Source organism: Pelodiscus sinensis, chromosome 10, assembly GCF_049634645.1.
Source record: "Pelodiscus sinensis isolate JC-2024 chromosome 10, ASM4963464v1, whole genome shotgun sequence".
In the NCBI taxonomy this organism is placed as follows: Eukaryota; Metazoa; Chordata; order Testudines; family Trionychidae; genus Pelodiscus; species Pelodiscus sinensis.
Window position 1 is genome coordinate 3,666,730 of NC_134720.1, and position 20,575 is coordinate 3,687,304.

Genomic DNA, 20,575 nt, shown 5'->3' on the forward strand with positions numbered 1-20,575 from the left:
GCCATTGTACAGTATCCACATATATCCTACTTGTCCCTCTCCAGTAGGAATTCAGGTGGTGCCAATGGAAACCACCGATTGATTTAGGAACCTGTATTCTCTTTTGACAGCCCTCAATTCGAAAGAGCACTAAAGCTATAGTGGGCTCTGGTGTAAATGCAAAAGAGCCCGTTAGAGCTTGGGTGATGGTGCCACCTCAATAAAATGCCTTCCTCGTGTAACTATGTCTACACTACCGACTGTGCAGTGGCTCCATGGTAAAATCTTCGGTGTAGCTGCTCTATGCCGATAGGACAGAGCGTTCCTGTCAACATAATTAAATCACCCCCCAACGAGCAGCAGTAGCCATGTCGGAGGGAGCAGCTCTCCTACCAACACAGTGCTGTGCACACTACAACTAAGGTATTCGGGGTGTGTTTTTTCACACCCAAGACATACATTTTGCTGACATGAGTGATAGCATAGGCATGGCCTAACAACCACAAAACACCTTCTGCCACACCACCAAAACGACGTGTTGGATCCGTTGGCGTGACCAGAGTAAGTGATGCGCAGATACTGGCATTAATAGGGAAGACAAGCTGTATGCCAATGTATTGCTCATTCAGTATCCATTCTATATTCAGGGTTACTCCCAGAGTTTTGTACGTTTAATCAGTGGCATGATGTGCCGGACAACTTATGCTGGAATCATGTAGGTGAGCTGCTTGAGGTTCAGCACAAGGTGGGGACAAGGGCAAGCGTCACTGCGGCTACAATGCTGGGAGAGAAGGTCTCTCAGCACTCTAGGAAAACCACCTCCACCAGGGGAATACCTAACAGCACTGGGCGCCTGCTTATAATGGTGCTTTACAGCACTATAACTTCCTGTATTTCGGAGTTGGGGGGAGAAGGGGCAGAGGTTTCACACCCTTGAGCAAGAAAGTTGCAACACAGTAACTTGCCAGTGTAGACAAGCCCTAAGTGGTTCTTGCTAGGCTTTGAACTGGGACAAGTCTCACTCAGGGCAGTGCTGGGGTAGACATTAACTAATCAATGGTGCCATGGATATTTAAAGAGCGATATAAGTGTTAAGTACTATGACTACTATACAAATGCAAATAGTTATTATTGGATTGCATGTAATCCCATGGGGTCTGGTTACAGGCAGGGGTTTATGGGTACACACAGAGAAAACAACAGCACCCAATAGAAGGGAACACTTAAGGACACCATCTGCATGTAATTTACCATAATAATACTCAGCACTTACTAGCATTTTACATTTTAATCACCACAACAGTCCTGCAGGGAAGGAAAGAATAATCCCCCTATGTAAGCACAGGCACGGTGACTTCTTTAGTGCCCTGTACCGAGACAGTATCAGACATGGGATTAAAATTTAGACATGCTAGTTCTTAGTCCTATGCTTAATCTTCTAGTTAAGACATGCTGCCACCATGTAGGTTTATGTCAATGAAAAGCAGAGAAAAAGTTTCAGAGACTGTAGGGTCAGAAATGAGAGCATCTAATCACCTAGCCTGATTTCCTGCATCAGCCAGACCATACAACATCCTGTAAGAGAACCTCTAAGAATACTAGGCCCTCCTTGGCCCTGGCTGTTGCTGCCAATCCATGCTGTCATGAAAAGGGTTATGTAAGAGCTAAGCACTATTATTATTACTGTGTTAGGGCTGTGAGGCTGGCTTTGCCAAAACCAGACCTGCCTTGCAGGCTCTTCACTTCCCTCCTTTGCCCTCCATATAGTTCTTGGTACGACGGCAACTGACTGCGTGAGGGGAGGGAATCACCCCACACATAGGGAAGACAGAAACACCCATTCTTCCAACCCAAGAATCCTCCCATCTAATCAATCACACTAGCTCCTGCTCTCTCCCCCATCTAAGCTCACTTGATGCTTATCTTCCAACACCAAGCTGGCAGCTGTTGACAAGAGAGTGGAAGGATCAGCTTAACCAATTCAAACAATTAGCTTTACTGGAGTTGGGGATCTCGGGATATATAATAAAGACACATGTCTTGACCATTAAAACAGAAGAGCTCACTTCTAAGCCGCTACATCTTAAATTTTGGGAGAGGCTCCTTGTAATTTTGATTTAAAGTGCAGCACCATTCTGAAGAGAATATACAAGTGGCACCTTTCCTCCTCCCCCCCCCCCCCCCCCCACAACAGACCTGTTCCTTGCATGTCACACCTTTAATGACAAAAAATTATGCAACTGTTCTACTTCTGTTTGGCTCCGCGTAGACACCAGGAGAATTTTTGTAAAAGTTCCCGTTAGTTATAGCTGTACAAACTAACTGACAGCAATGAAGAGCAAACTGTCTACAGTGCCCGGAAGTGCACCTCTCAGCTTCAGTAGATAGAAACACTAGCTCTGCTTAAAGCTAGCACGCTAAAAATAGCGCAGTGCGGCCACACCTGTACAGGCAGTAGGCTGGGCTAGCCACCAGTGTGCATAACTTGCAGGCTGGGCAAGTCTGTTCTCAACCCAGTCTGTTGCCTGCGCTCCCAAGGCCATGCTACTGTTTTTAGCACACTAGCCTAAGCAGAGAGCAATGTCAGTGCTCCCTGTAAGCTCAGTGCTTGGGTGGCTACCCAGGCGAGATTCAAATGCCACTCCACTGATTAGCAGAGTGCTCACTGCAAGCTGCATGTTTCTACTGGTGGTGCACATCTGCACATGCCTCAATGCACATAAAATGTATCCACACATGGATGCAAAAAATTAGAGGGAATATCGGCTAGCACGTGTTTGTCTACCTACACTAGGAAGCACTCTCCCAATTGCAGTGTAGATACAAGCAGTTAGCGTGTCCTACAAGATCTTTTATTTCCAGAGATGATGTGTGAAATGGAAAGAATCCACTCGACTAAGATCCCAAGAGGTGTTTGGTTAAAAGCAGACCCTTTTTTTCACTTGTACAGCACTTGCACTTGAAAAGTTTCTCTGACACTGCAAGATGCCACTGTTTTTAAGCATACCAATGCCTAAATGGAGAATATTCCCAGAACTTGTGTGCTCTCTCCAAACTGAACAAATCTTTGGTTTAGAACTGTGAACTTAACACATTTGCTATGGAAATCACTGAGATGCAAACATGGAATGCCACAATCCATTTTCAAATTATTACTATCTAGAGTAGAAACCCACTTTAAACAGTATGATCTGTTTTAACCAATGAAATCTATTTTAACTATATAGTAGTATACAATTCCTAAATTTTCCAGGCCCGTGGAGACAAACATAGGATCATCCATTTGCCAACTCATTCCAACGGAGAACAAAAATAGCAAAGCAAGATGCATAAATTTAGAAAAGACAGAAAAATGAAAATTCTGAAAACAATTCACAGCTGGAGGGGTGGAGGCCTAAATTTTAAGAGTGCCTCACGCCCATTTAATGCTATAAATAATAATTTCATAATTCTAATCATGAAATGGAAAATGAATCAGAACAGTGATAAGTTGAAGTATACTAGGCCAGCATGGGGCAAAGGCAAATCTAAACCAAATATTATCTAAGGATGTTAAGAGGTGGGTAGTTGGCTAATCATGCAGTCAAAACAATCTGTATTGTATGATTAGTCGATAAGGGAAGGTGCTCTGTCCTAGCTCACACTGGGTCCAGGACCTAGCCCCGCTGCAACTCTGCATTTTAAATGTAGCAGGAGCTGGTCCGGCTCTTATTACATTTAAAATGCACGACCACCGCGGTCCTGGACCCAGAGCAAGACAAAACTGCTCAGTACCGGCTCATGCTGGGTCCAGCATCCCCTGTCCACTGAGGGTCCCAGCCACAAACACAGGCTACTCCAGCAGCAACCCTGTATGCAAGGAGATCTAGCTCCCTGCTGGGACCGCCCACGTGAAGCAGCTTCTGCTTGCAGTGACCCTGGGCATGCCGTGAGCAGAAGCTACTTTGCGGCAGCCTGCCCTGCCCTGCCTCCCCACCCACACTGCTGCCTTTGCAGTACTGCGGGGGGAGGGGGGGGCGGGCAGCACCATAGAGATAGGGCTGGAGAGGAGCTGGCTTTTAAGCTGGCTCCCCCAGCACCAGCTCCTGCTTCCCACCCCTTGCTGCCTCTGATACAGAGGCAGCAAGAGGGGAGGGAAAATGCGAGTAGTTGAGTAGTCAACTTATCGGGTAGTTGAGTAGACTACTCACTTACATCCCTAATATTATCCAAGATCAGGCCTCTTATCTGATCCACCCTATGAATAGGACCTTACCAAATTCTTAGACATGAAAAATATGTCACAGACTGAAATCTGGTCTTTTGTGTGCTTTACAGACTTCATTGAGGAGACCAACATTTCTAAAATTGAGGATCCTGACTCAAAAGGGAGTTGCTGGAGGAGGGGGTGAAATCACAACATTATTTGGGGGGGGAAGGAGGGCACTCTTTTAGACAGGTTGGCTGGAGAGTGGTGACGGCTGACCAAGAGCCCAGGTCAGAAGGCCGTAGTGCAGAAGGGTAGCAGTATTGCCATCCCTCCTACAATAACCTTGCAGACCCCTCACACGACTCCTTTTGGGTCAGAATCCCTACAATTACAACAATGTGGAATTTCAGATTTAAATATCTGAAATAATGACATGTATTACTTTTAAAAGCCTATGACCATGACATAGACCAAAATGGACAATGAATTTAGTAGGGCTCTACCTATGAAATTCAGCATAGAATATAAAATGAACTTACAGGAAATGAAATGAACAAGTCAAAAACAAAAAGAAAACTACACAAGTCTACCAACTCTCAAATGTGACCTGCACTGTCCACTGATACTTTGAAAAGCCAGATAGATACAGATCCAAGAGGACCTCCTCGCTCTCTTAGAAAGTTCCTTAGTTGTAGAAATTGTAACAAATGGAACTCAGAAAAAGGAACATTTTATCAATGAAAATCTACTATCCCAGGACGTCCCAGGCAAAGCATCGCAAAATGTAGCTGACAATGCTCTTACTTATTTTACTAATTTTGTTTAACCTCACCACACAATCAGATGTTTTCATCTTTATCAGTCATAATCATTTCGATCATTTCAGGAAAATAATAAAACACTTTCCTTCTGTTTTCTCCTAACACCATAAAGACCAATCAGAGCCACAATTAGCTTGTCCAAAAGACATGGCTCTTCCACTGCCTTCTTCAAACTAAAAATTCAAGTATTCACCTTTCCCACAGATTTAAAAATCACAAGCAGATTGTTGATTTCCTTAGTCACAGCAATTAGTTTCTTACCACAAATTTAGCCACATTGACTTCAGTGGAATTATTTATGATATGGAGCACTATTCAACGTGAGCAAGAGTATCACAATCTAGCCCTCAGTGAGTAGCACCATTGACTGCATTGGGACTACTCCCAAATGAGATGCTATGCAATGTAAGAATAAAATAATCTGGCCGTAAAATATATGTCCAGAACAAGAAGCAAACAGTTAAAAGATTCTATTTAAAAGACAAAATTATAGCCAAAAATAAAGTATTAACTATTATACAAGTTACCTCATTCTCTCAAAAATCTCTCTTAAATTATTCATTTCTATAACATGACAGCAAAACTACTGAATAGCTGAGGGAGAGGAAAGATTACACTTGCCCAGCTGATAAAAAGCCAGCTTTGCTTTTCCTATTCTGCCTCCGGTAATTCTTCTGTTGTTCCTTGAATACCCCAATAGCCATCATTTCATAAAGCCACTCCTCACTGACATTCATTCCCTCCCTGCTTTAAAAAGCTGGCATGGGAAGCACTAAGGGATAACATATAAGACTAAATGAAAAATATCCATATCTACCATGCAGACAAGCAAAAGGAAAATCAGCTGTCGACTTCAGACACACTCTTGGCTAAATATGGTTTCAGATTTCTCTCCACGCCTCACCCTCAGCATCCTTTTTTCAGTCTTTCCACATCACAAATGCACCATCCATCTGCCCTTCTGAAATAAATGATGAGAAGGTAACACTGGCTATTACACACAGACACAGACACAGACACACACACCCCCGTAGCATTCGGTGAAATACTCACAAGGATGGAGAATTCCTACACATGATGGTCCATTTCCTTGGTTTAAAAAGATGGAAGGTAAAAAAGCTTTCCAAAATAAAAGGAAATTCCACCCACACAACCCTGCAGCCTGCTGCAAAAGGAGCACAGAAGCGTGCTGACGTCACAGATTCATGAATGGATGTAAATTGGGCTGTGTTAGGATTCAGCACAGAGCTTTCTGTGGTGTGTGCTCTGGAAGGGAAATGGGGGAGTCAGAGGGAGACAGCCAATCAGCAGCGGGCAACTATGGCCTGCCTTCTTTTAGAAGAATCTGGTCACAGAATAAACAGAGCCCACCAATCAGACCTCTGTAACAGCCCCTCGGGGTTATGAGACAGCTCCTACCAGCTGGGAGGGACGCATGTGTGTGTGTGGGGAAGGAAGATAATCAAAACGTCATTGTTAATGACTGAGGTACACAGAAGAATTTGATAAAATACATCGTTGCTGCCATTCTGCTAAAGGAACAGAAGCTATCATTCCATTTAGTGACTTCTCTTATGAGTTGCTGTCCAGCCATATGTCTTGTATGATAAATGCACATCCCAATCACCACCATCTGTCATATGAACAAAATGTATTTGGTAAGCAGAAAAAGGACTTACTATGTGACCTTTTTCTTTCAGCATTACAGTTCCTGGGAATTATACATTAATAACCAAAAGATAAGCATATATTGGAAAGTGACGGCAAGCAGAATACAGAGGGGATTTGTGTCAGATCAATAATACAACAAAAAGCAAGCCACTCGCCACAAATCCACATTACAGCAACACAAAAGGATTGACTGAAATCTATAACATCAGGAAATTAAGAGACTGAATATTCAAAGTGAGCAGGATTCTAAATTTGTAGCCACATTCTGAACTCTAGATACAATGGACACTCCATCTACGCATCACAGCAAATTAACCACACATCTGTGCCAAAGGCACACCTATTTCTGAACAGCCGGGAAAAATGCACTCCAATCTGGTCTCCCAATTAGATAGCCACTGAAGTTGCTGTTTACAGGATTTTACTATTACAGGGAAAATAATTTCATCTTGAGTTTATACTGGCAAAACACAACAACAACAAAAAATCACTCTGACCTGGAGATAAAGCACACAGGCAGTCAGGCATGCCTCCTGTTTTCAGTCACATAACATCCTTGTGGAAAATACAGCCATTGCTTGCCAGAAAATATGACAGTGAAAAATCACCAAGTGTGATGTGAAAGAACCATGCAAGTTGCCATTCAGGTGTGCACTTAAATTGTACAGAATTGAGGTTCCACCTTGGCCTAATAAAAATGCAAACTAACTTCCTGATTATGAACTTCCGGGATCAAAATACAAGTTACCTTTTAGGTTAAGAAAAACCTTCTCTTACAGGGCTGGAAGTCACAAGAAGGGTCTTGAGAGATTTCTAGCCCCCGTAATAGGATTCAGGCCAGGCTAAGCAATACAGTGTCACTAGGGAGAAGGGACCAGAGTACAGTGGTCTGCGCTTCGTCAGGGTCTTCCCAGTCAGTTCAACTAAACAGGCCTCTTGCCCTGGTTTCAGGAGAACCTGGAAACATTTAGGCCTCTAGCCCAGTGGCTGTGGTGAGGCCAGGGCAGCCTCTGCCACTCATGGGCCAGTGGTTAACTAGTTACACACATTTTTTTAACCAGTTAACTATTGTAAGAGGTTTACAGCCCTATTTTGGACTTCTCTATGATGAATAAAGGCAAATTAATACAGTAAAACTTCCGATAATCCGGCACCTTTGGGACCCAGGGGGTGCCGGATTATCAGATTTGCCGGACTATCAGAAGGGGGGGCTATGAGGGGCCTAGGGTGGGGTGGGGGGGGATGCCGCCCCAGACCCCTCATAGCCCCCCTTTCCAATAGTCCGGCTCTGCCTCAGGCATCCCTGATTCAGCCGCTGCTGATCAGTTTCAGCAGCGGCTGAATCGGGGACGCCTGCAGCAGAGCAGCTGGAGTGCTGCGGGGTTGGTCTGGTAGCGCCATCCCTTGGCGCGGCGAGACCAACCTGGCAGCCCCCCAGCTGCTCTGCCCCAGGCGTCCCCAAGTCAGCCGCTGCTGAAACTGATCAGGGGCTGATTCCAGGAAGCCCGGGGCAGAGCAGCTCTGCCTCGGGCTTCCTGGAGTCAGCTGCTGGTCAGTTTCAGCAGCGGCTGAATGGGGGACAGCTGGGGCGCTGCCGGGTTGGGCCCCGCAGCCCCGAGGGGCAGCACTATGGGACCAACCCGGCAGCGCCCCAGCTGCTCTGCCCTAGGCTTCCTGATTCAGCCGCTGGTCAGTTTTAGCAGCGGCTGAATCGGGGAACCTGGGGGCAGAGCGGCTCCAATGGTCCGGCTGCCCAGAGCACTTCCGGGTTCCTGATGGTGCCGGACCATCAGGAGTACCGGACCATCAGATGCCGGACCATTGGAGTTTTACTGTAATTGGATTGGAAGTAGGTTGTTGCCTATGGACCAATGATTATGACCTGATTATATTCAGTTGGGGAAACAGAGAACAGCCCAACTAGACACATAAATCTCTTGGTGCTTCAAAAAGACTAATTCCCCAAAGCTGAGGAAAATTATACGAAATCTGTCTCTATATAAAAACACTTTTCCTGTGGGGTGACAGAGTGATATCATCATGTCACTCTGCATCGCCCCACCCTCCTCGCCTCGGCAGAGTCCCCAGAGAAGGAAGAGGCAGCTATGGCTCCGGGTTCCCCCGGCCTCTCCTTGGGAGGCAACCCAGGCTCCCCGCTGGCCCCTGGTTCTCCTGCAGGAAGGCTAGGGAGTGGCAGCAGTGGCTTCTTGCTGCACTCAGGGCTCCGATGCTCTGGGACTCAGCGGGGAACTGCCTCCTCCAGCTGTCTCAGGCCACCACCTGCCTAGTGCTCCAGCCTTGCCCCACCCCCGCAAGATTACAGCAGCAGCGCTGGCTTTGTGTGGGTGGGGGAAGGATGAGCAGAGAAAGACCTGAGACTCCACGCCAGATCTGGCTTGTGGGGATGTGCTTGCACTGCTCCTCCCCTCCCCACAGCAGCACCGGAGAGGGAGACCAAGAGACCGGGGCTGCGACTGGGAGAAGATGGAGAGGCCAGGGCTAGCTGTGGCTGGTGTGGGGACTAGAGGCTGGGGCTGCCATGGCCCCAGCAGCCAGGAGGGCCTGAGAGACCAGGGTTGGCTGGGGCCAGGGGTAGGGTGAGAGGCTGGGGCTGGTCCAGCCCTATTGGCTGGAGGGGGGGCCCCCCCCAAGAGGCTGAGGCTGGTACGGCTCCAGCCCTTCATCTGGGCTTGCCTACCCGCAAGGAAGGGGGGTTGGCGAGCATTGTGAGCAGGGGGACATAGCCTCTGTAATGGACAAGAGGAGTCCTGACCAGCACCCAGTGACTAAGGAGTTAAACTCAGGTAGCTAGCAAAGGTGTTGGCCAGGGGCCGAGAGAACCAATCGAGCTAAAGTGTTGAAATTTGAATTGGATATAGGTTCCCTGCCTGCCCTCTTTGTGTGGGAGAGATAAACAGGAGCTGACACACACAAAATGATTTAAACCCAGGCAGGACTACCATACCTCTAAGGAATTTGCAGCATGGGAGTGGATTGAACAAAGAGAAAATTGGAAGTAAAGCGAAAAGTGAATCCAGTCACATTCAGGGTAATTTTTCTTTATATTGTCATTTGGTTTGAACTGCTCTGAGTCTATGCCTCCTCTCCTCTTTACCCATCTAACCATTGGTTCCAGAGACTTTTTCCCTGTGTTTTATTTGTTTTCGTCGGTTGCTCTGTAACATCCAGCAACCAAAGATGCTTTATCAAGTTTATCTTTTGTTTTGTAATAAAAAAAAATATCACTTTTTCAAGGTGATGATTTGATTGTTGTGTCCTGGAAGGTCTGTCTGTGTCTCTCTGCAGGCTTCTGACTGAGGGGTCAGCTATCAGAGACTGCAGCTTGTTTTCCTCTTTTCTTTTTTCAAGCTCTTTTGGGGGCAAAAGAGCTTGGGGTACCCCTGGGGATGGTTTCAAGTGTTCACCCCTGGTTTTTAGGGATAAAAAAAGCACTTGATGGTGGCAGCAAGTCCCCAAAATCTGTGTATTATGATTCTGGGAAGAAGGTTTTTTTTTTTTTTGTTACCAATGCCTGTAGAGGCAAGGTTTTGACACTCTCTCATGGGCCCTCAACTTCTACACTTGGAGCGCCAGAGTGGGGAACTGCCCTGACAGCCTCGTAGTAAATTCTGAAGAAAAATGTAGAGTAAAAAGTGAGCAAAAATTGAGAGTTCTTTAAGCAAATTTTAATAGACAGCCAAAAAGCCACAACTCAACAGTGAATATAAGACGATAACTTTGGTTAAAAGAATCCTTCTTCAGCAGTAAAGTGAAGATAACTATTAGAAATGTAAAAAACATAATACACACAGAAAATGACGACAGAGATAGCAAGCAATATAAACAAGAAGTTATGCATATAGAAAACTGAGAAAGCAAAGCAAAAGACGCCAGAGAAAAATTAATGGTCATTTTTCTTAAGTATATCAAGAACAAAGTTAAATCCTAGCAATGGTATGCTCCATTACTACATGAATATGATAAATATTGTATCCTGCAGTTACTGAGTCAGTAACAATTTTCTTTTCTGTATTTGGAAAAAAGCAGGATCATCATTCCCCATCTGATACAGGTATGTTAAATACTTCCCAGGCAGTTACTAACCAATAAGGATGTTAATCACCATCCTTTTGGCATAAACATTTTAAAAGTCACCAGGCCTGGATACCTAGTACCCAACAGTACTAAAAGAGTTGGCTGAGGAGATGTCTGGCCCACTTGTGGTCACAAATTTTAGAATACCATGGAAATTCCAGGAGAGCGGAAGAGTACTAATGTCATGCTAAAAAAGAGCAATCGCAATGAGGTAAAAATAGGCCGATTAGCTTGATATCGATTCCAGGCAAAACAAGAGAAAAAAAGCTAACATGAAATTTAATCCTGTTTATCAACTGAAAAACAGGAATATAATTAATGCCAGTAAATATGTTTTTATGGAAAATAGGTCTGGTCAAACAAACCTGATTTCATTCTTGGATAAGATTAGAACTAGTTTAGCTCCATCTAACCGTGCCTAAAGCACAGTGCTCCTCAACCATTTCCAGACTGGAACCTCCTTCCAATGAAACTGGGATGTAGCCAGAACCCCCTTCTCTTCTTTTTAGAAACACAGGGTGATCTTGATCCCCTGACATCTGCTCCCACCTCTCAGGTTGAGAACCTTTGCCCTATTGACATGGATTCCCCCAAGCTGAAATCTGAATCTACAAATGGTTTGTATTGTAACAACTCCAACAGTTCCCACCATAGCATTTCGACTTAGCAAACAGAAAGCCTGCAGAAGGCTACTGTAAATTCAGGACATTCATCCACAGCCCAGATTGGAGGCAGATGACAAACTTGGCTTCTAGGATGAAAAATAACCCTCAGGTGAGGACAAATTCACCACCACCACCACCATTCCAACAGTGGAATTTTCAACAACAGTTAAACTCCAAGAGAGGTCTGCTGAGTAGTTGCATATAACGTTATACAATAAGTGATTTGCGAAGGAGAAACTGCCTGCATCATTCTGCCAAAGGCTGCATCCACTGCTGCTTTTACATAAAGCTTGTAATGCCAGGGGAGAATAAGCCTACGTGACTATGTAGCAACCTTGTAAATATTTTCCATCAGATTCAAGGACTTTTGTCTACAAAAAATGAAAATGCCTTTTATCTGATAGCTCTAATGACGCCTAAAGGATTCATATAAGTAGCCTGGTAAGTTCCCCTTGCACAAAGTTTCAATTGTGGTTTTAAATGCTCCTTTAAACTTCAGGACAGTATTTTCGGAATGATTCCACATATTTTGATAGATCAGGTGCCAATCCTTCTTTTCAGATTCTTGGGTTTTGGATAAAAGAAAAAAAGGAAGTAAAACAGCAATAAAAGCTAGTTTTAGCTAGCCTACAATTTTACCTGTGAGGGGAAAATACCCCACAGACAAAGCTTCTCGCTCTGAAATCCAACGTGCAGGCATGTTAGTGATCAGGAAGTACATGTTAATGGCAACACAGAGACATACAGATGAAAGAGCCTTGAAGGGTGATTTCATAACAGCATCTGAAGTTAGGTGTAGTTTCCATGAAACCATTTTATGCATTTCTTGAAGATTCAGACAGGATGCTGCTCTGAGAAATCATCCCACATGATAGTGAGCAAATAGAGCATCTCCCTCAGTTTCTTGTTCCTAGGCTGGATGAAATCACAAATGTCTGTTTGTATAAAGAGGTTGGCCACCATGAGGGACATAAATAAACCATTCTGCTGACATTCTAGAATCTGAGAGATTTCGGATTCAGCTTTTCAGCCTTGCACGAGGTATAGAAAGTGTTCCAACCCCAGTTTCCCAAGAAAGATTTCACTGGATTTTCTGGAAATGTACTAAAAATGGTGATACTTTCCATGCACACACAACTGGAACACCTTTGCCCTGCTCCTCCTCGAAGGCCCTACCCCTGGCTCACTCCATTCCCCCTCCGTCGCTGGCCTTACGCACCCTCGCTCACTCATTTTGACCAGGGTGGCTCAGAGACTGGGGTACAGGAGCAGGTGAGGGCTCCAGCTGGGGTCAGAAATGTGGAGTTCCCGCAGTAGCTGTTCTGCTGGTTACAACTGTCAAAAATGTGTGCAGTGTTAACATTTCTAATGTGAATTGGTCCAGCTTCAGCTTCCAGTCTGTTGTTCTTGTTCTGCCTTTCTCTGAATAGTCTTCTCCTTGCCGTGGCTCCTCTTGGCTGGAATCAGTGAACCAGAGCTAATGGGAGCTGCCAGGCTCCATGGCTACAGAACCTTTAGCTTTGGGTGGCCAACTCGCGGCTCCTGACAGAACCGGGATGGAACCTGGAACCGTTCAGGTTAGCTGCTCTCACGGCAGGGCCGCTGTGAGCCGCATGCATGCTCATGGCTCGCGCCGTTCCACTCACGGTCCCCAGCGCTGCATCATGGCCTGCACATGCAGGCTGGATCGCACACAGTGTCCCAGCCTGCACATGCTAGCAGCCAGCTGCTGAGCGCAGGCAGCGGCTCCGACGGCAGCTCCAGGACCAGAGTATAAGGTTAGTGGGGGAGGGGGATTGCTTCCTCTGGGTACTCCAATCGAGCAAGCTGGTGTCAGCTAGAAGAGGACCATTGCAATCTGTGCACAGATCTCAAGTGTTTAACACTCAGACCCCATGGACCTCTGTATGGCCATATGAAGGCTCAACCAGTGTGTGTGTGTGTGGGGGGGGGGGGGGGGGCGGGGCGGGGAGGCAAGGGCAAGGCACTGGGTACCATCAGTCTCCTGGGTGGCCATGTCTGGGAGGAGAGAGGTTCCAAAGCAACCTGGTTCTGTGCCAGGTGGCCTCCCTCAGAAGTGAAGTCCCATCCAATGAAACGGTCAGCTCACAGTCCATTGATGGCACTAAGGCAAGAATGGAGGTAGTTTTTTCTGGAGCTGAAATGTCTCCAAGGAGGATTGGACTCATAGGAAGAGAGATTGCTGATAGGGTAAAGCAAAGATATCGTCTGATGAGATAAAAGTCCAGTCTGTCCCAAAACTCAAGGAGTCTGGGGATCATGGCCAATGAAGCCTGTGTATTCAAGGACACAGTGTTCAGCACAGCAGTATTGTTAGAGAGGTGTTCCATGTGGAGTTCCCAGTCACAGCCATCGGGTGCCAATCCTTCTACCTACCCAATGGAACCTCTCTCTTTTATGCCTTCCCTTGTTGATTGAAAGATTTAGGCAGACCAGTATGCAAGGACTCACCTGACTTGGACAGAGTCAGAGAGAGAGAGAGAGAGATTTTTTTTTTTTAAGAGACAAATCTAGAAGAGGCTCTGTCCTCGTGCCTCTGAACACGTCCCTCTCTCCCCTCGGCGAATTTTAGGCATTGTGAACCCTGCCTCTGCTCCAGAGGGTATGCTTGAAGGGGCACTGCTTTAGTATGAGACTGCTGTAAAGGGGAGGTCCCCCAGCCTTGATCTGACCGGTGTCTCATGGCCTTCTCCATGAGGTGTTTTCTCGTATGGAGCTGTTATCCCTCATGGGTTCAGGGAAGGAAGAAGCAACATGCTACGCTTAGGGGCAATGTGAGCTTCCCCAAAGCAGCAGAGATAATGCTGGTAGGTTTTTGCTAATGGAAAAGAAGCAGATCAAGAGAAAGTTTTAAACCCCAAAACTCTGGACATATTCCTTGTCCACGGGGAGAAGCTCTACAAGGTGGGGAAACAAAGTTAACAATAAACCACTAGTACTAAGAATGCTAAAACTGTGTACAACAGCGAGAATCACTTAGGACACAAAGGATTCTGACTCAGGCAAGGTGCCGGTAAGAAGGAACAGGAGAGGTGCTGGTTGGCACAGCACTCTCTCTTATATCCTTGGTTCAGAGCATGAGGGTAGCTACTGCGCAGGCACAGATCAACAGATGCTACTGGCTACAAATCTCTGATCTTGGATGCATGCAGCACACATACCCCTGTGTAGAATATAAATACAGTCCAGTACTAAAAAAACTTGGCAACTAATGGAATCAATGGCAGCTGTGCTTAAAACATGTGAGCTGGCTGCATTAATCCTAGAAGTTTCACAACTCTTTCACAGGGTAGACAAAGCAAGGCACCTGTAAAAGAAGGAGCAGGGGAGACAAAGCAGCTATTAGAACAGTCTCCCTTATAGATATATATTACACACACACACACACACACACACACACACACACACACCCCTTTCCAATTTCACACTTACCATGCATAGAATACTCAATAAGGATATTCTACTAACAGAAAATATTAAGAAATAAAATCATTACAGATGAATGGAAGGATCATTGGACAGATAAACCAAGACCAGTTTTGGGTAGGTTCAGGCCTCTAGTTTAAATACTTGATTGCTTTCACCAGCATAAAGTTAGTTTCAACCCAAGAAATAATTATAATTCTCCAGTGAAAAGAGTCCATCTTAACCACAAACCTTGATTACTTACAGAATGCTAAATGTAAAGGAATAATATTCTCTTCATGAAGTAACATTTCCTCAAGAATTTCATGCTGACATGTAAATGAGAACATTTATTAGAAAAACCATTTTGCAGGCTCATACCTAGGAGAAATGGAAGTTTTCCACATTATGCTTATTCTTGTACACTAATCAAAAGAATAAAACTGCTTACATCACTCACAATTAAAAGGCAAAGCCAGGAAAGATGTCAATGAACATAGGCACAGAAAACAGAGATGCACTGCTCTCATGGAAGTGTTCCTCTGTTTTTAATTCCTGAAGTATATACATCTATTGTACACATTTTTGTTACATCCGCAAAAGACATGTGCCTGCAATTCACATTGCTTTCTGGCTAACCTCCCTTTATTAAAACTGAATGATTTATAATGGAACTTCACAGACAGAAGCTGGGCAATCAAAATATGCTTTCAAAAATATGTATTTTATTTTAAAGTTAACCTGCTCTCTTTTTGGTTGAATCAAACAAGTCTGTTACCTAAAGCAATTAAAACTCAACCTATTTAGTATAATGATCAAATAGCTATCATTCTATTGCTAAGTATCTCCTACATTGAAAATATACAGCAACTTTACCTGAGCATTTATGTAGCAATAATCATTATCTCATAATTGCAGATCCCAATTATTTATTTTTAAACAATTATTTTACTTCATTTTCAAAATATAAAATAGACAACGCTGAATATTAAAGACTAAAACTATGATATTGATTTAACAGGTATCATATGCTCACACGGTATCACTGCCTAATCAACATGTAGTACAGGTTGAACCTCTCTAGTCCAGGACCTTTGGTACCTGACCGGTGCCAGAACAGAGAATTTGCCAAACCATGGGAGGTCAATAATGTCTAGCAGCATTGCCAACACTTCCACTGCTTACTGGGCTCTTAAAGGACATTTAGGGGTAAAATAAAGCTAAACAACAGCACAGAACACTGAGAGCCAAGACTGGTGGCCATAAACAAACTTTATGGGACTGTGGTAAACTTGGCCAAACCCATAAGTGGCCATCAGACTAACTAAAATCATGCTGGACCATGGATGTGTTGGATCAGAATGCCAGACTAGATAGGTTCATCCTGTACTGAATAGATGCTAAAGACACCAATCCCCATATGCATTACAAAATATTAGAGCACATGCAGGCACATCTGAAAAAAAATTAGACTATAGAATTATTTTCCTTTGAGAAAAGAAAGATTGAAACAACTTATTCCTAAAGCAGACTACACAGATTCACTCTGCAGACTAACAAGACAAAAGCTGATTTAATAGATTTTAAGGTCAGAAGAGGCCATTAACATTATTTAGTCAGAACACCTGAAGGTAGCAGGCCAGAGAATTTCACCCAATGATTCCTGCATTGAGCACAACTTGTCATTGTACCATGCAATGGCTTTCTGAAAGCCCCTCAGTTTTGATTTAAATGTAAGCGATAGTATGTCTATCCCATCACTGCCCCAATGGATCAGACATGAAATTATCACAATATTGTTATAGTAGAAAAGCTTTCCAGAGTAAGTAATAATTGGCCCATTTGTTGTGTTAAAAAAAGGGATTGCTACATTTAGCCATTCCTTTAAGAAATTAAATTGTAATAAACCAAGAGCATTCATGTAAATGTTCAAAAACACCACATTCAAGTACCCACCAGTTTCTACCACCACAGAGCTGGGGCCCATTACACCCAGAAAAATAACTGTAATTCAGCTTGCTAATAAATACCCCTTCTCATAATAAAATGAACCACTAACTTAGCCAAACAAACAGGCCTCACGTTACTCCATAAGTTTACCAAATAGGAGAGCTGGCGGCAGGAAGTCCCAGATACGCAGGCTTTCCACTGTCAGTCAGGAGGTGAAAGTAAAGGGGTGTGGCCTGGGGCACCACTCCAGTAAGAGCCTGGTGGGGAGTGGAGTGGGGGGAGCACTTGCAATGTGCTCTCCCAGCTGGGCCCGTTGCTACAGGAGGAGCTGGCTGGGTGCATGCAGTCAGGTGAGGCAGCACTGCAGGCTGGTTAAAGGGGCCGGCAGTAGGGGAGCCGTGTGCTGGGCATCCCTGGCATACCCTATTGCCAGAAGCCCCTGGGAAGAAGCCAGGGGGTCTCTCTCACTGCTGCTGGTACCCCTGGAGCAGTGCCCCTGCACAGACGACCCACAGCTCCCTTATGGCCAGGTAAGGTTATCCAGCCCCAGGGCCCCCCTCACCTTCTCCCCAACCCCCAGCCCTGACTCCTGCATCTCCCCCGCCCACACACACACACACACACACACACACACACACACACACACACACACACACACACACACAGGCCTCCTGCACCCCCCCCCCCCCCGAGCCTCTGGCGTTGCAGCATTCCAGCTCTGGGAGATGGGAAGGAGTGGGGACGGAAAGTGAAGCAAGGGATATGCATGCTCAGAAAGTACTAGGAGGAAGAGTGACAAGTTTGGGACTCCGGTTACCCTGCACATGGGAGAGGAGAGCCGATGGGGGAGGTTGCTGCGGCCAACTGAGGTAAAGGAAGGCCACTCATGTGGGCCACTCCCTATTTTTGGTTACTCATTGCTGCTTTAGATTATAAACGAACACCTTGAGCTGCTCCAGAAAAACAGCCAATGTAAATCCTCCTAACTTGCCCATCTCAAGAAGTGAACCAGTGTATTCTACACTAGCTGAAGATGCAGAGTCCTCTTTCCCAGCAGCCATACTCTCGAGGTTCAAAAGACATGGACTTACTGTTACTAAAGATGCATTAGAGAACAGTAGCTTCCAGGAAAAGTGAAGTGGAAAAATGCCCTACATCCCAAAGCTGTGCCATAACATACATGATCAGCGAGGGGTCCAAAATGGCTCAGAGTGTTCAAATTGTATCTGAAAATACCAGACAAAAATCTTCAGTTGAAAGTGTACCCCCAGGCTTTGGGCACCCAACTGCTTGTCTCTCCCTATCCACATCAACTGAGTCCTATTAAAATGGAGCCCTAATCATGTACACGATAGCTCATATAACAACAAAATATGTAATTTACGTATTAGAATGTCTAAGTGCAGGAGGAATAGGAGGCAGCCATTGTTTCAGAAGGACAAGTAAATATACCTGGAAATTAAAGACCACGTTTACAAAAAATTGCACTCTTTGAATTCATATCAGTTGATATTACTCATATTGTTAATACAAACTAACTCAAACCAGTTCTGATACCTGATCATTTTTTAAAGTGCATTGAAAGCCCATGTCCTCCTGACTTGTTGTCCATACGTTTCCTCTTCAGGTTAGATAAACCAAATTGCTCTCTGAAGCTGCACTGAGTATAAGGTCTAAGACAGTCCAACATTGGATTCTTCTCTCTAAAGACAACAGAAATAAAAACAACCCTCAGTGTTGTGTTTAAACAAAAATAGACCTGAATAAATGGTCTCTAAGATCCATCCAAAAATAAACAGTGTGATGCCAAGAGGAAAATTTCATTCCTGTAGAGTGAAGGCACGTAGTATTATCAAGGCATTGCAATGACATGCAGGTGTAAGCCACACATACATGCAGATGAGCAGACCCAATATTAGCTATTCTACTTTCTCTCAAGTATATGCATACAAGTCTAAGGTAGAAAAGACATATTAGATCATCTATTGCATTCCCTGTTAGCACAAAGTTGTTCTCCAGCACATATTTTGTTCTATATTTTCCAGTCCTACATAAACCATCAATGGTAAGGTTACATAGAATATAAATATTGGGAGGTGATAAATAATGAAGAGGACAAGTCATGCATACAGAATGATTTGGATCACTGGATGAGCTTGGCACTAGCAATGTGTGTTTTAATATGGATAAACATAAATGTATACAGTTAGGAAAAAAGAGTGTAGGTCAGGATTAGAAGGTGGGGCACTCTCTCCTGGGAAGCAGTGACTCTGAAAAAGATTTGGGAGTCATATTGACTAATCAGCTGCACAGGAAGTGCCAGTGCAATGTTGTTGCCAAAACAGCTAATGCAATCCTGAGGCGCAAACAGGGAAATCTCAAGCAGAAGAAAGAGTATACCTTGTATTCAGCACTGTTGTGACTATTGCATCTAGTTCTGGTATCCAAAATTCAACATGGTTATTGATAAATGGGAGAGGGTTCAGAAAACATCTACAGGGATGTTTAAAGGATAAGAAAACATCTTATAATGAGTGACTCATGGAGCTCATTACATCTAGCTTAGAGTCACAGAGTTTAAGGCCAGACGGGACCACTAGGATTATTAGGTCTGTATAGCTAGCGCAGGCCACTAGCATCTGCTCCTTAAATCCAACAACCTAAATTAGAGCAAAATATTACTACCCGCTGGAGACTAAACTATTATGTGCACAAGCAGAGGGATTACAATACACCAATGCCAGTGGCCCCTGCAGTGAGGGGCTAATGATTACATGATATATCCAGATCATACATCCCCATTCAGAAATGTGTCCAGTCTCTGTAAAAACTAAATAAGTTGTTCGCCCTCATAACTCCTGTTGGGAGGCTGTCCCAGAACCTCACAAATCTGATGGTTAGACACTATCTTCTGACTTCAAATCTGAATTTGTTTATTGACAGATTATATTGATTTTTTCTTGTGCCAGTGTAACCCACACACATAGCGGGTGTAGTTCATTATCCCATGCAGTAGCATTTACACCGCTTACAGTGAGAGATAAAAATAAGTGAGCTCTACAGGCTAAGCTAAGAGCCAGCTGGCTTTATAGCTCAAGCTGTGAAAGCTCCTACACTAAGCTCCAGAGGTCCCAGGTACAAATCTGCCCTGTGGCAGTTACAACAGCATTGTCCTCTAGCATAAATAGGTCTTCACCATTCTGGTATTTACTCTGATACATTTTCAGAGTGCAATTATATCTGCTCTCAGCTTTCTTTTTGCTAGATTAAACAAGATCTTCTCGTAAAATGAGTCCTTCATTCCCCTCATCATCCTAGTAGCTCTTCTCTGCACCTGCCCCCAATTTAAATTGATCTTTCTAGAACATGGGCAACCAGAATTGTACACAGTATTCCAAGGGTGGCTGGCTTACCATTGCCTTGTACAATGTCACTAATGGTTCAACAAGACAAAGGTTAAGGGGTGACTTGATTACAGTCTGTAAGTGCCTAGACAGGGAAAAATATTTAATAATCTTCAATCTAACAGCCAAAGGCATAACATGTTCTAATGGTTGGAGGTTCAAGCTAGACAAATTCAGACTGGAAATAAAGTGTAAATTTTTGATGGTGAAAGTAATTAATTACTGGCACAGTTTACCAAGAGTTGTAGTGGATTTTTAAATCAAGGTTGGGTGGGAAGTTTTCCCAAAAAAGATGCTCTAAGAATTCAAGGGGAAGGGCAGTCCTACAGCCTAAGGTCATATTCACAAGGATCCTTTCTGGCCTTGGAATCTGAG

The 20,575-nt window shown here is 44.4% G+C and overlaps 1 protein-coding gene across 8 annotated transcripts in view; it reads right to left on the reverse strand.

The window, feature by feature from the left end:
• Nucleotides 1–20,575, reverse strand: part of MAP3K13 (mitogen-activated protein kinase kinase kinase 13) — a 91,325-nt gene that overhangs the window by 40,318 nt on the left and 30,432 nt on the right. For 6 of the 8 annotated variants that reach the window (XM_075937352.1, XM_075937349.1, XM_075937350.1 and 3 more), the window contains one exon: nt 18,354–18,499. The exons of 1 other annotated variant lie outside the window; for it this stretch is intronic. The gene's annotated coding sequence lies outside the window, so the exon portion shown is untranslated. Of the gene's footprint in view, nt 1–6,042; nt 6,262–18,353; nt 18,500–20,575 lie in introns of those variants that run through there. One more of the 8 variants, XM_006123701.4, reaches the window with a different exon arrangement.